This window comes from Lepus europaeus, chromosome 6 (genome assembly GCF_033115175.1).
Source record: "Lepus europaeus isolate LE1 chromosome 6, mLepTim1.pri, whole genome shotgun sequence".
Classification (NCBI taxonomy): domain Eukaryota; kingdom Metazoa; phylum Chordata; class Mammalia; order Lagomorpha; family Leporidae; genus Lepus; species Lepus europaeus.
The window spans coordinates 69,531,581-69,547,479 of NC_084832.1; positions in this window are offsets into that span (position 1 = coordinate 69,531,581).

Below are 15,899 nucleotides of genomic sequence, written 5' to 3' on the forward strand. Positions count from 1 at the left end.
GCAGTCGAGCCGGGGGGCTGAGCGACGGCTGCCGGCAGCGCGCGGGTCCCCTCGGCGGCAAGCGCAGAGCCGTGCGTGGGTCGCGCATCTTCCCGGGCTGTCTCTTGGGAGCGAGGTCTGTGCGGACCCCGAGCCCGGCAGCCGCTGGGGCCCGAGGGCGGGGTGCTTTCCTGCGGGCTGCTCCGCTGTCAGCCGTGGGAACTCCAACTTTATCCTGAGGGACCGGTGGGGGCGGGGGTGGGCGAGGTTCTCCTTTCCTGGCGCTCACCTCCCCCTCCCGGCCCGCCCCTCCCCCGCCTCCTATGGCTCCGCTCTCAGAGCATCCTCACTCCGCCCAGTTCGGTGCCAGCTTGCGTGGGCTCCAGCTTCGTGCGTTTTCCTTGGAATGCTCCAAAAACTCGGCAGCGGCTAAGGAAATCCCATCGCAATTGGCTGGGCGTGCAATCACCCGGCACAGCCTCGGAGCCGCGGTTCCTCCGGATCCCATCACTTCAACCACAAGGTTGCAACTTCGCAGGTAAAGAGGGTGTCGCCTTTCAGCTCCGTTGGACGGGAGCTACCCCTCGCCTCTTTTCTGGGATCTCGGTTAAGTTTCTCAGGCTGCCTGGGAAGCCGGCTCCCTCCTGGGAGGCGGACATCCCTCTGGGGTTAGGAGTTCAAAAGGCTCCCGCTGCTTGGTTTCCCTTCGAGGCTGAGGAAGAAGATGGGTGAAGCTGTCCGGGGTTGACCCGGGGCTGAGCGCGAGTTTGGGGGTGCTTCCCGGTCTCTGCGGCGTCCGGCTTTACCTCCGGGCAGAGCGCGAGGAGTGAGCCCCTGGTGTGACTTATATGGTAAACAAAGCAGTTGCAGCCACGCCGTGGGGCTGGGAATGTGGCTGTTTTTAGCTTCTTATGCTTTGGGGGAAAATGGAGATCGTCGGGGCCCCTGGGTGCATGTAAGTGAGCCGTTGGCTCTCAGGCACCTACTCTGGAGGCACGAAGAAAGGGACGTGATCGATATCCTATCGATGAATTAGACTCTGCGTCATTTTCACTGCCTGTCAAGAAATGGAAACACTTTTATCGGTGTTGCTGGATCCAGTCTAGTGATTCCTAGTTCGCCTGGCAACGGAGACTGCAGTTGAGCCAATGACCCTATTTGCTACTTGGGTAAATCGCTGAAATTCATTGCACAACTTGTTGTTGCTGCACTGGAGTGAACTCGGCTGTCTTTTGTGACTGTGGATGGGAGCATACTGGCAAGGCGTGGAGGGTTGGGGAGAGCTGCTAGAAGGGAGCTGTTATCTCTTGTGCCTGCATTCACCATGGTGTATCCACTGTGTGTCCCTGTTCACATGGCTTCTCCGCGAGGCCCTTCCCAGTTAAATTCCACAGCTATAAAACGCAGCAAGTTGTTTAAGGAGTAAGCACCAAGCCAGAGGAGTGGGAGGAGATAGACGCAAGCTTTAGTTGCTTTATTAAAAAGAAATTTAGAACAGACTTGTAAAACTGAAAATAAAAACTCTCAGGGCTCATATAATCCCTGGCATTCCTACACAGTAATCACAACCGAGAGCATATTACAAATTCTTTAAGAAAGGCTTACTGGTGTTTTTTCTTTTTCTTTTTTTTTAAGTAAAACTTTAAGTTGGACACTAAACGTGGTGGGTAGATAAGTTAAAACATTGAGATCGTCAACATTGTGTTACGTTTGCTGTTTAAATTTGCACTTGGAATACCTTTTTTTACTCAGCTGGACCGTAGACCAGCTCAACCATGCTTTAATTATCTAAAGCGAGGAAAGTAAGATATAGTGATAACTATATTGGATATTCAGAAGAATTAAAATCAGAATCCAATAAAGCGTTATTAGAGAAGCACTTAAAACTGTATTTATGAATTAATACAGCTGTAAATGCAAAGCAGTAGAAACTAAATGGAATTTATCAAAGTAATTTATGCAAATATGTTGGATTAATAAAAGCACAGATAGAAAGCACTTATGTTGCACATATATAATGTATGTATTATATGTATTTAAAAAGAACACAGTATTAGAGGTGGCCACCTTCACAAAGAGCTTTGATCAGAACTCCAGTACTCTGCTGTACCTGAGGTTATGAAGAATGATTATGTTGAGAAACAGAAATACTAACAGGTATATAAGAGTTGCATGATGGTCATGAGTGAATAAATTTATAGATAAATCCTGATAAAAGTTTGCAATCAGATTTACATAAGCTCTTCTTCCTTTCAGTAAAAACTTAGAGGAACAAGAACATTCATGAAAGCATAAAGTGTTTAAAGTAGACAGATAAAAAAAAAAAAGGTCTCTTTGTAAAACCTGTCAAACATGGATAATGATTCTGAAAATCTTTATCTTAAAAAATGAAAGAAATTTCAATGTACTTGTTTACTGGTCTATTTCACAAATGAAACTTCACAGTTTTGTAATTTTCATATTGTTTCTTTCCTATTGCACTTATTTCCAGACAGTCAATATCAAAATACTTGGAGAAGCTTATAACAATTAAAATTCTGTATGAATTTTGTTGCCATTTGAGTTATTAAAATGTTAAGAGACCAAATAACTTTGCAGAGAACATAACCAATTCATACATTACGTAAATGGGCAAGAGCAGAAGAAATGCTGTTATTCTTTCTCATTAAGGTAAATTTGAATGTCTTGTTTGTTTACACATTGCAAACTTTTTCACTTACACTCCGCAGAGAGCCACAGCCACCTAAAGGACTAAAAAGTTAACTGGTTCAACATAGTCACTAATGAAAGTGAAGCTAAATAAATTCGTAAAACAACAACAACAACTTGTGTTTCATAAACTATTATGTCATTTGAACCTAAAAGGAATCTGGAAGTTAGATGAGTAATCTTTTAATGGTTGAATGGTTTAGTCTATTGATCTTTGCGTGAAATAAATGGTACTAAATCACTCACCATTTGGAAAAATATTAACTTTTAAAAACTACTGCCCTTGAGTTGTAGATCAAAGACAGAGACAATGTATATCCATTGTTTTTAATTTTTTCTGTTATGATAGTGAAATAACAGAAGTATCTAATCATCTAGCCAAGTGCTATCAGCTTACTCTTATATGAACATGATTCAGTTTGTGTTTAAGAATAATAATTCCTTTTTAATCCAGTAAAGTAAATGTACTCTCAAAAAATGTATTTTTGGAAATATTCTGTTATATTTTTGTGCTTGCATGTTTAACTGCCAAGATAATCTATGTCAATCCAGATGATTTACATTAGATTTAACAGCTAAAAAGTAAAAATGAACTCTCTTTGCCATTAATGCATCTGTTGGAGCAAAAAATAAAGATAAGTACAGATTTGCTGAATATTCAGTGAGATAGTAGATTTTGTAAATACAGATAGGTACATGAGAAATACTAAACAGGAGCTAGGAATGTAAAACTGTGAACTGAATATTTTCTTATGCAAATGTAATTGATTTATCTTTTAAATCAATCTAGGTAAGCAGAAATATAATAAACTATTAAGTTTCTTTATCCCCCAATCATCACTGTCAAACACTTTATGAGAACAGATTGTAATATGTATCCCAACTTCCTAAATTATGTTTTCTGGACTTAATTGAAACCAGTGTTATTGACTTCTTCAACACCTGTGGAAAACCCACCATGAACATTTGTTTCTCATTAAAAATCATGTTGAAGAGACACCTCAAAATAAAATCTTTACTTTTTCAACTAATATATATCCTACTTTCCCCAAAGTAAAATTAAAACAACTCAATTCAACTCATTTTGCTTCTGTGTAGTTATAAAAAGGAGTTGCTTTAGAATTATCTGCTTCGTATGTTTTCCATTTCTAACCTTTTCAGATGTATTGAGACCTTAATATTTTAAGAGATTTGAGAATATTTTGTTCATAAATGTAATATTGTAGCTGTGTCTTTTTAATCAGCACAAATGTAGCTACAATCTATCAGATCATTAGTACTATCAAAAATAACTATGGTGAGAAAATACATTCAGGTAAAGAAATTAAAGAATTTAAATTTTAGGTTAAAATTTAAAGGCATATGCATGGAAAATATATTAATTCAGAACAATAATGTCCCATGAAATATATGGTAACAGCAGCAATCTAAAAAACTTTTAAAAAAATCTAGATCACTTTTCTGAGCATTTGGCTTAGTTTAAACTGGATAAGAAAACAATAGTTTCAGTACTTAATCTACTATTGTAACTAAACTGTCAATGATATCCTATTAATATTAGTGTAAGCATTATTCACATTTTTGAAATACAGCAATATCCTGGAAGAATGGCTTCTTGAGAGACAGCAGATGATACAAGGGCACCATTTTACACAGAAATTAGAAACGCTAACTCAAACAATAATTTTTAAAAATGCCTTGAAGCTTTATCTAGAACACTGCATTCTTTTTCAGAAATGGCAAGTGCAATGAAATGAATCAGATATGCATTAATTATAATCTGCCTGAATTTTGCCATTATAATTCAGAAATATGCTGAAAATATCACCATAAGTAATTTTTTTGAACAAATATCATCAAGAGTTGAAATTTATTCAAGACGGAAAACAGAAAGTATTGTGAAAAAGGAAAGGGGGGAGGAAGGGCAGGAGCCAGTATCTACAGGTATTCAATGTACCTCAGGCTTCATGGGAGAAACTTAGCAAATATAAAGCTTTTATCTCCACTTCTACCTGAAGCAGAGTATTATCACAATGCAACAGCCTGAGAAAAACTAAAATTCCTAAAATCAAAAGGCTGCTTTCTGATCAAGACAGAGTTTGCACCTATGTCTATATGATTCTAAAGAATACAATTTTTTAAACTTTTATTTAATAAATATAAATTTCCAAAGTATAGCTTTTGGATTACAGTGGCTTTTCCCCCCCATAACTTCCCTCCCACCTGCACCCCTCCCATCTCCTGCTCCCTCTTCCCTTCCATTCAAATCAAGATTCATTTTCAATTATCTTTATATACAAAAGATCAATTTAGTATATATTAAGTAAAGATTTCAATAGTTTGCACCCACACAGAAACACAAAGTGTAAAGTACTACTTGAGTACTAGTTATAGCATTAATTCACATTGTACAACACATTAAGGACAGAGATCCTACATGGGGAGTAAGTGTATAGTGACTCCTGTTGTTGACTTAACCATTGACACTCTTGTTTATGGCGTCAGTAATCACCCTAGGCTCTTGTCATGAGTTGCCAAGGTTATGGAAGCCTTTTGAGCTCGCAGACTCCGATCTTATTTAGACAAGGTCATAGTCAAAGTGGAAGTTCTCTCGTCCCTTCAGAGAAAGGTACCTCCTTCTTTGATGGCCCGTTCTTTCCACTGGGATCTCACTCACAGAGATCTTTCATTTAGGTTTTTTTTTCCAGAGTGTCTTGGCTTTCCATGCCTTAAATACTCTCATGGGCTCTTCAGCCAGATCCGAATGCCTTAAGGGTTGAGAATACAATTTTTTTTAAAATAATTGCGGCTTCAAAAAGAGTAATTTTAAATTTTAAAGAGATTCATAAATTAATTGTATTCTTAAAACATTTTTTTTTCCGAAGGTTGCAACTTTGGGATGTAAACAACTGTTCCTCTCATGAGGATGGAATTTGAAATTTAACTAAAGCTGTGTCAGCTTTGCAGTAGAGCAGGAAATAGACTATTCACCTCAAGCAGGTTCTTAAAACTACCTGCTTCCTTATCCTTAAGTATAAGTGTAATACATATGGAAAGGGGAAATATTTTTCAAGGATGAAAATATTCAAGGTTATAAATTATTCTTTAATAGTAATTTCTAATTATAATCTGTAGGCTATTGATACAAATAGCTTACTGATTTTTAAAAAACAGCCATATTAGGATATATTTTCTTTAAATTGCATCCTATGAAGGTTATATAAAATTTCTAGACAAATGTTTTTCTTTTAATTTTAGCTGAATATTTAATTGCCGAATAATTGTAATGGTCCTTGATATTTAATGACAGGGACTCTCATTCATATATGCCAGAGGACAGCTCTCAGATGCTGGTAAATTTTAACAAATTTGTCATGGAATTTTCAAATACATAAATGCATTTGAAACTGATATGATTATGTTCAAAACTGATATTGAAGTTGAAGGGATAATTTCTTTGATTATTTATAATACTATTGCAAAAGTAGTGCTAAAGTGGTATTCATTCAGTGAATATTCATTGAATATTAGTAAATGAATAATTGAATAAATAGATGGATGACATACTGGTGTACTCTTCATATTTATTAAATTTTCAAGCAGAGCTGTTTCTGTCTAGAATAGCTTTTTGCTTCTTGTCAAAATATTCTCTAAGCCCTAGAGCCAAGTTAGTGCCCAGCTGAAGGCAATGCTGCTGTTTCTTTGGAAGTTTCCTCCAGATGTCCCAAGTACAAATACAAGAATGCTTTATTACATTCTTTCTCACAGGTGGTAAAGGTCTATCTCCAGAACTACAGTAAATATCTTTAAGGAACACAAAGGATGTTAAAAATCTTTAAATTTCTAAATAAATTAGATTCCCATAAATATTATATTCTGTAATTTAGCATAATTAATTCCATACATTCATAGTACCACACTTGGCTGATATTTGAGCATATTTGTTTTTATAGTGAAGCTAGTTCTAATACTAGTGTTGGCCTATATGGTATGTTGTCTCAGAGTTACTTTTTATATTGCAAAATCATTTATCTGTCACTATTCAACAGGCATAATCTCCAGTCAACCAGTTACTCAATACACTCATTTTCACAAGACTTGTATAAATAATTATTAATGGGCTTTGGTGTAGCTTGTACTATGTCAGAGTTCTTTTTTTAAAATTTTTTTATTTTTATTTTTGACAGGCAGAGTGGACAGTGAGAGAGAGAGACAGAGAGAGAGGTCTTCCTTTGCCGTTGGTTCACCCTCCAATGGCCGCCGTGGCCGGTGCGCTGCGGCTGGCGCACTGCGCTGATCTAAAGGCAGGAGCCAGGTGCTTATCCTTGTCTCCCATGGGGTGCAGGGCCTAAGCACTTGGGCCATCCTCCACTGCCTTCCCGGGCCACAGCAGAGAGCTGGCCTGGAAGAGGGGCAACCAGGACAGAATCTGGTGCCCCAACCGGGACTAGAACCCGGTGTGCCAGTGCCGCAAGACGGAGGATTAGCCTGTTGAGCCACGGCGCCGGCCCCAGAATTCTTAATTAAGAAGTTTTTGTTCTATTACACTATGAAAGTAGTGGTTTAAGTTGAAAGAGGACAGATACAAGTATTTCTCAGGAACATCTGCTTAACCAAGAGAGCTAGAGACTTCGTTAGAGTGATTGTAAATTAAAAATTAATATGAGAGTTCATTCAAAGACTTAACAGTATATGGTACCCTATGGTTAGAGGCATTTTAAAATAATTTCATCCTACTTCATTTAGAGTAGAATTCTTATAAATCAATGTTTATGAATAGCACTCCTATGCTTTGAAAATATTTCATGTACAAAAAATAACAGAGAAATAACACAACTGTGTAACTTAGTACCTCATCGATATCAGAATCATAGCTTATAGCACACTTCATTGTCATTTTCTCAGAATTACTATAACTGATGCTCAAAATACACTTTTTGAATGGATGAGTGGAGTGAGTGAATGAGTGGATGATTGAATTTGTCTACTGTCAACTACCATATTTAATCCCCTTATTTTAATATACTAGTCTTTCAAGTAACTAGTAAAACACAAATATAAATCCCCAAAGTTCAACAGAGGGATAAAAGCAAGTCATAATGTAGAATAATAGTGAATAATGAATAATAATGAATGAATAATCTGACATGCTTTATATACATCAGCTTCACCATTTGTGACAGCATAATTACTTTTGCATGTAAATGTATCATTTCTGTAAAGGTAGAAAGAAGCTATAAACTCTGAAGATCACACTGAAGGCTACATTTTTGACAGATTCTCTTGCGGATAGTTGGATAGTCTTTAATTTCATTTAGAGCCCAGTATGTATCTGGGAGCTTCAAAATGTAATTAAAAGATGTAATTAAATATGTAATTAAAAGATAAGTTTACTTTGGTGTAAATCAATCCATGCATACTTTTTCATAATATTTATTTTTTCATAAACTTTTTGAAGACCCCTTTATATGCAAGGATTTCAAAAACTTTTGCATCAGAATAAATCTGTCTAAATTTTATTCTTCCAAGAAGTTGTTGAAGTACCTTCATAGATAAGTTTTAGAAGTACCTTCATAAACACATGTACTCACATACATTCACACACTTTATTGAGGGCTTATTTAGTACATGAAAACCACTATGTTTGATGCTGAACACAGAGGAATAGGAAACATTTTGCTATGTTATTTAATATTTCAAAAAAGGAGAGTCAATAACCTCATAATATCCCAGTATCCCATATTATCTTATAAATCTTTTATTATTTCACTTCCTTCTGATCTTTTCTTATGAAAATGGATAAATCATTAAATAAATAAAACAAATTATATTAAAATGAACAGACCCTATACTCGGGATTTAAAACAAAAAACAAACAAAATTGAACATGTTGGAAAAAATCCAGATGCATACTAATAAGTTACTAAAGTTTCCCAACTGTAAGTCCATGTTAAATTTAAATACCATTATTGACACTATTAAAAATAGTGCTTTCCCTCAAAAAGGTATGTAGCCTGGCAGTTAAGATGCTGGTGGCACACATTGGAATGTTTGGGTTCCATTCTCCCTCTTTTTCTCTCAGTTTCTCTGAGTATCAAATAAATAAAGCATAGTGCATTCCTCTTATGCATAGATATTACTAATTTACTATTCAAAGACTTTGTATTTAAGGATATTAGTTGTGTTCCAAAGTATGGATGGATTTATGGTGTTATGCCCACATGTGTCATCCCCTTGTAGCCAATGAAGAAAACTTAAGAGAAGCAGTTTTAGAGCTTGGGATGCAAAGACCTGGATCCTCAGTACTCTATCCTTTTGCTTAGGGACATTAAAGGACTTGACTCATAAGATTTCTCCAAGGTGAGATCCACTTTACAGTTATCTAGGGGCCCTCCACATGCACTGTTATTCTTTATCAGGGGCTGTTCTGTCTGTAACTGAAAATATATTATAAATCTAGATATAGGCCATATTTCTCTTGTTCTTAAATCCCAGGAACAGAAGAGGGAATTGGCCAGCTACATTAGTCTTTTTAAAAATATTATTTAGGACCTACATTCTGAATGCTACCCAATTTTTGCCAGACTGTTTGCTTTCTGAGTGTCATCATGCAAGACAATCAAATCTTACCCCTAAGACTCTTGAGAACCTCTAAAATGAGAAAGAACATTTAAAGATATGTCCCTTCCTCTGTGTGTGTGCTGTATAAAAAGAAAATGTTGGCAGAGGATAAAGACTTATTTGCTTATCTGGTACATTTTAACCTCACAGCTTAACATTTTGATTTGTAGAGTTCAAGCTACTTGGAGAGATGAACTGCACATTTTCATTTAGCACTGCAGCACGCTGTTGGAACAAAGTGAACCAGCAAGTGATTTGGCCCTTTCATTAATAAAAGAAGCTTAAATGAAAAAACATTTTATTGTAATAGTACTTATGATAAGTATTTTTCCAGCATATAAAAAGATCAACAGTTTTAACTAGAATAGGAATTGCTTTGCAATCCAGTTTACCAAAACTTAAAGCTTAACTTACAAATATACTTAAGTACTTTCTTTTTTAAGTAATTTATTTTTATTTATTTGAAAGACAGAGAGAAAGTCAGACAAAGACAGATCTTCCACCTGCTGGTTCACTCCCCAAATGCTCAAAACAGTTGAAACTGGAGCAGGTCAAAGCCAGGAGAACAGCACTCAATCAGATCTCCCACAAGCAGCGCAGGAGGCCAACTACTTGAGCCATGACCTGCTGTCACCAAGCATGTGCATTAGCAGGAATCTGGAGTTGGAAGTCCAGACAGAACTCGAGACCAGGCACTCCAGTATGGGGATGCAGCACTCCAAGTGCTGTCTTAAGTGCTGCACACAACACCTTTCCCTATTTAAGTACTTTCTTACTGATTATTGCATTGCTGCTATTGAAATATTGAGTATAATTAAGTATCTAAAATTTCTTCCTTTTTAGGTTAATAGTCCAAGGCAATAATTATTTGTGACAAAAAATGCAGGAAAAAGATCTACTTTAAATTAATAATATTTTGCCTCTGATTTTAAAAATATATAAAAATATATAAATATCTAAAGCATAAATATACAACTCTACTGAGAGAAAAAAGTAAGCAAAGTGAGTGAGTGAGCTATCTGTTGAATAACCAGGATATGTTTGGATCATAGCACTTGATTCATTTCTGCTTATTATATAAAGAAAGCTTTCTGAAAGGTGAGCTACCATTCTGCCGATCTTAAGGGTCAAAATCAGACCTTTGCATCTTGGATCTATAAAAGGGATTGCATGTCAAATATTGAATGTAATTAATGAGATTACATATGCATAAAACACATTAGAATGCAGTTGATTTTAGAAGTGTTCCAGTATCAGTTATAACTTTATTATTTTAATCATAATGAAATAGATATATAAGTATCAAAGACAGTGACTGCCCAAATAGTTTCCTCTACCATAAGGCTGATTTTTAATGCAACATTCAATATCTACTGCTTGCAGTAGCTCAGTCCTCTACCTACAGAGGAGAGTTTCAGTTGTCTAATTGGTCCTGGCACTAAAGCTATTCTATCATGAATTGGTGATGTATGGCATAGGAATTGTCTTATATAAATCCACATTCTAAACTGCCTCAGTCATAACAGAGTACTTCCAAATATAAGTGGTGGGTATGATGAGCATTTATAAAATTATGGCAAGATCATGTTTTCATGGTGAAATGTAATGACAACTTCAATTGAATTGTCATTGCTAATGAAATTCCCTTACTAGTTACTTTAGATTCCATTACATTAGGGATAAGAGTTTTTGCCTAAAGGCTTTTAGAAAAAAAAAAACATATAAGAAAAGACTTAAACAAAGGATTTGAAGGAAACAGATTACAGATTGTTATATTGATTTTGGGTATCCAGGGAAGGATGCAATGAGTCTTAAGAAAAATAACTTGTTGTTCCTTGTGGTCTATTATGAGAACAAAATCATTGTATAGTTGGTGCTAGGGTTTCTGGTGAATATTGTGCTTTGTACTATAATTAATGTTCACTATAATCCTAAATAAGGAAAAACATAAAAATAATACTCAATATGTGCATATTTTCAAGTCTTTTGTTGGGACTTGCTTAATACTTAATATATAATTACTAATGCTATTAATCAAAGATAGCATTTTATTTTAAAAAGTTGGAATTTTAACATTTTAATTTTAATTTAAGTTAGTTTAATTCAAGCTCTTGGCTCTTGGCTTTGGCCTGGCTTACCTCCAGCAGTTGTGGTCATGTGGTGAATGAAACAGAGGATAGAATGACTCTATCCCTCTCTCTTTCTCTCTCTCTCAATATATCTCTCTACTTTTCTGTAACTCAAATAAATAAGCAAGTGATTTTGAAAGCATTACTGTGTAATTTGTATTTTAGTAGTTTGTGTATTATTTTTATAATTGCAGATTTGCCATATTCTCTTTCCAGATACGTTATATTCTCCTAGTACCACCATGGCTCTGGGGCAGTTTCAGAATTCTCTGTAGTATACATGTTAGTGTGAGTTTTTTCATAACAAATTTTCTTATTGTTTTGTTGAAAGTGACTTTCATTGGTTGGGGTATTATGGGTTAAAATTTATTTTCTTTCAATATTTTAAAGATGGTACCCAATTGACTTTTGTCTTTCATCATTTCTATTAAAAAGTCAGCCATAAGCCTGATGGTTGCATTTTGAAGGTTGTACATACTTTATATTTTGTGGGTTTTATATTTTCTTTTGGTCTTTGATTTTTAGTAACTGTACAACAATGTGTCCAGATGGAGTGCTTTGTATTTCTGTTGCTTGACATTTCGAGCATTTTTTTTTTTTTTTGACAGGCAGAGTTAGACAGTGAGAGAGAGAGAGACAGAGAGAAAGGTCTTCCTTTTCCATTGGTTCACCCCCAAATGGCTGCCACAGCTGGCACAGTGCACCAGTCCGAAGCCAGGAGCCAGGTGCTTCCTCCTGGTCTTCCATGCGGGTGCAGGGCCCAAGCACCTGGGCCATCCTCCCCTGCCTTCCCGGGCCACAGCAGAGAGCTGGAGTGGAAGAGGAGCAACTGGGACAGAACCGGCGCCCCAACTGGGACTAGAACCCGGAGTGCTGGCACTGCAGGTGGAGGATTATCCTAGTGAACCGCTGCACCGACCAAGGAACATTTTAAATATGACGATGCCGGCTGGCGCCGTGGCTTAACAGGCTAATCCTCCGCCTTGCGGCGCCGGCACACCGGGTTCTAGTCCCGGTCGGGGCACCGATCCTGTCCCGGTTGCCCCTCTTCCAGGCCAGCTCTCTGCTGTGGCCAGGGAGTGCAGTGGAGGATGGCCCAAGTCCTTGGGCCCTGCACCCCATGGGAGACCAGGAGAAGCACCTGGCTCCTGCCATCGGAATGGCGCGGTGCGCCAGCCGCAGCGCGCTACCGCGGCGGCCATTGGAGGGTGAACCAACGGCAAAGGAAGACCTTTTTCTCTGTCTCTCTCTCACTGTCCACTCTGCCTGTCAAAAAGAAAAAAAGAAAATATGACGATGCCTTTCATTAGTTTTAAAAATTCTTTTTTTTTTTTTAAAGAAATACTACAGTTCAGCTGGAATATGGACAGGGTTGTAAACAATAATCAAATTCCAAGATGTCTTTTCACTCATACATTCATTTTTTTACTCTATATATTAGCTACCACAAATAGGAGAAAGCATCTGATATTTGTCTTTTAGGGCCTGGCTTATTTCGTTAAGTATGGTAGTCTTCAGTGGTATCATTTTCTTGCAAAAGGCATGATTTCATTATTTTTATAGCTGAGCAGTATTCTATCATATGTGTGTGTATACATACTTGTGTGTATGAATATATACATATATATGTATATAAACTTTTTTTATCAAGCCATTAGTTAAAGGGCATCTGGGCTGATTTCATGTCTTAGCTATTGTGAATTAAGCTGCTATGAACCTGAGGTACAGGTAATTCTTTCATATGCTGATTTCATTCCTTTTGAGTATTTTTCCAGGAGTGGGATACCTGAATCATATTGTAGATCTATTTTTTAGATTTCTGAAGAATTTCTATACTTTCTTCCAGAATGGTTGTACCAGAAGGTATCCAACTACATGTCTAGAACTTTTATCTTCATGCTAATTATTAGTCTTCTTCAATTTTTAGTTTCATATATTTTCCACTCATTGCACTCTGTGCTGCAATCTGAATATTTTATAGTCCTATCTTCCTATTTATGAATATTCCTTTTTGACTATGCCCTACCTATTGCTACAAATTTCATGTATTGAAATTTTTCTTCTAGTATTTTTATTTAATTTATTTTTTACATTTTTAATTGCTCATAAAATTTCCCATTTTCAATTGAGTTTCTGAATATTCCTGAGTATTACTTTTAGTTTAATATCTAAGGCTGAGTCCAGTAACAGTATCTATATGTTGGTCTTTTGTTCCTAATTACTTTCTTTGTTGGTTTTTTTTTTTTTTTTCATTTGACAGGTAGAGTTATAGACAGTGAGAGAGACAGAGAGAAAGGTCTTCCTTCCATTGGTTCACTCCCCAAATGGCCGCCACGGCCAGTGCTGCACCAATCTGAAGCCAGGAGCCAGGAGCCAGGTGCCTTTTCCTGGTCTCCCATGGGGTGCAGGGCCCAAGCACTTGGGCCATCCTCCACGGTCTTCCTGGGCCACAGCAGAGAGCTGGATTGGAAAAGGAGCAACCGGGACTAGAACTCGGCGCCTATATGGAATGCTGGCGCCGCAGGCAGATTATTAACCGGGTGAGCCGCGGCGCCGGCTCCATGTTGTTAATTACTTTCTTGGTATAACTCTGTTATCTAAAGGTTAAAATTATATCAAAAACTGTAGAAAGTTTGTCTTTCTCCCCTAGAGAGAATAGGCCATATCTTCTGGAAGGCAGATAAGGTAAATCATTTAAATCCAATCATAACTTGAGATGTCTGGAGGTCAGTTTTCAGATTTAACAAGGCTCTGCTTTTACCATGATAGTATGTTTGTGGAACCAAGTTGCCTGTGAGTCTTGACTATTAAATAAAGCTTCTGCTCCTGACAAGTTTTGGAATAATGAGTTTTGTATCCTCATTGTTTATGAGGTGTCTGAAGACTCTGCTCTAATTTTTAGTAGCTTTTTTTAGTAGCTGAGAAGCTAGTAGTTTTAACATTAAATGTCTTGAGAGAAGAGCTGTTGAGTGTTGCACTCACGTCCATCTGTCTCATTTCTCATGAGCACATGGGAACCTTGCATTCTGGTTGCCTTGGCAAGTACCTTGAGGGCAAATATGACTTGTATAAGCTGAACTCAACTCAGAGTGGTTTCCTTCTATCTAAGAATCCTGTTTCCTTCAATTTTAGTTCACTCTGGAGCTACTCTTTAGACAGGGGTTTATTTACATTCAGTTTTGTTTCTTTTTACCCAGCTTTTCTTATGATTTCTAATGAGTGTTCACATATTTCATTCCATCATAGTCAGAAGCATAAACTGTTCTTTTATATTTTGACTTTAATGTTGAAACTGTAATTAAAATATAGATGAAAGTTAATATCCTTATTGTACAGTATAGGTGAATAATTATACGCATGGAAAGATTAATATAGCAACTACAAAAAAATTAAAATCTTTAATCTGTGCTTTCTTTAATTGCCAGAGAAGTAACATTGTTCTTGGAAAACTACCATGTATTTAACACCAGCAACTAAAATTCATTTTTGGATTATTTCATTCATAAAATAATAAATTCTAAATAAAATTATATTAATTGCCATTTTTAAATTGATTTATTTTCATTTTATTTGAAAGACAGAGAAGCACAGAGAGTCATAAACAGAGAGCAAGATAACTTCCATTTGCTGATTCTCTCTTCAAATGCCTACAATAGCCAGAGCTGTGCTAGGTCAAAGCCAGGAACCCAGAACTCCAGCCAGGGCTCCTATGTGGCTGGCAGGAACTCAGTACTTGAGCCGTCATCTGCTGCCTTAGCAAGATTAGCAGGATGTGTATTAGCAGGGAGTTTGATCAGAAGTGGAGAAGCCAGGAGTTGATCTGAGGCATTGTGATATCAGGTGTGGACATTCCAAGGAGCAACTTAAGCTACTGTACAAAATTTCCACCCTTAATTGCCATATTAATCCAGCACAGAACACTTCCTATAAAGTTCCAACTGGCATCTCTCTCATTGAGTAGTAAATATATCATTAACTAAACAAAAAGTGGAAGCTATGGCAATTTTTAAAAAGATTTTATTTATTTATTTGACAGGTAGAGTTACAGGCAGTGAGAGGGAGAGACAGAGAGAAAGGTCTTCCTTCCATTGGTTCACTCCCCAAATGGCTGCAACAGCCGGAGCTATACTGATCCGAAGCCAGGAGCCAGGTGCTTCTTCTCAGTCTTCCATGTGGGTGCAGGGCCCAAGCACTTGGGCCATCTTCTACTGCTTTCCCAGGCCACAGCAGAGAGCTGGATTGGAAGAAGAGCAGCTGGGACTAGAACCGGTGTCCAAATGGGGTGCCGGCGCCACAGGCAGAGAATTAACCCACTGCACCACAGCGCCGACCCCAGCTATAGCAATTTGACCTCTTTGCCATTGAGGTGATATTTTTCCAGCCTGTGGTTTTCTGCAAAATCATCATTTCTCCCACTGGGAACATTTTATAAAAGGATGGGAAAGTGCAGTTGTTCACCAC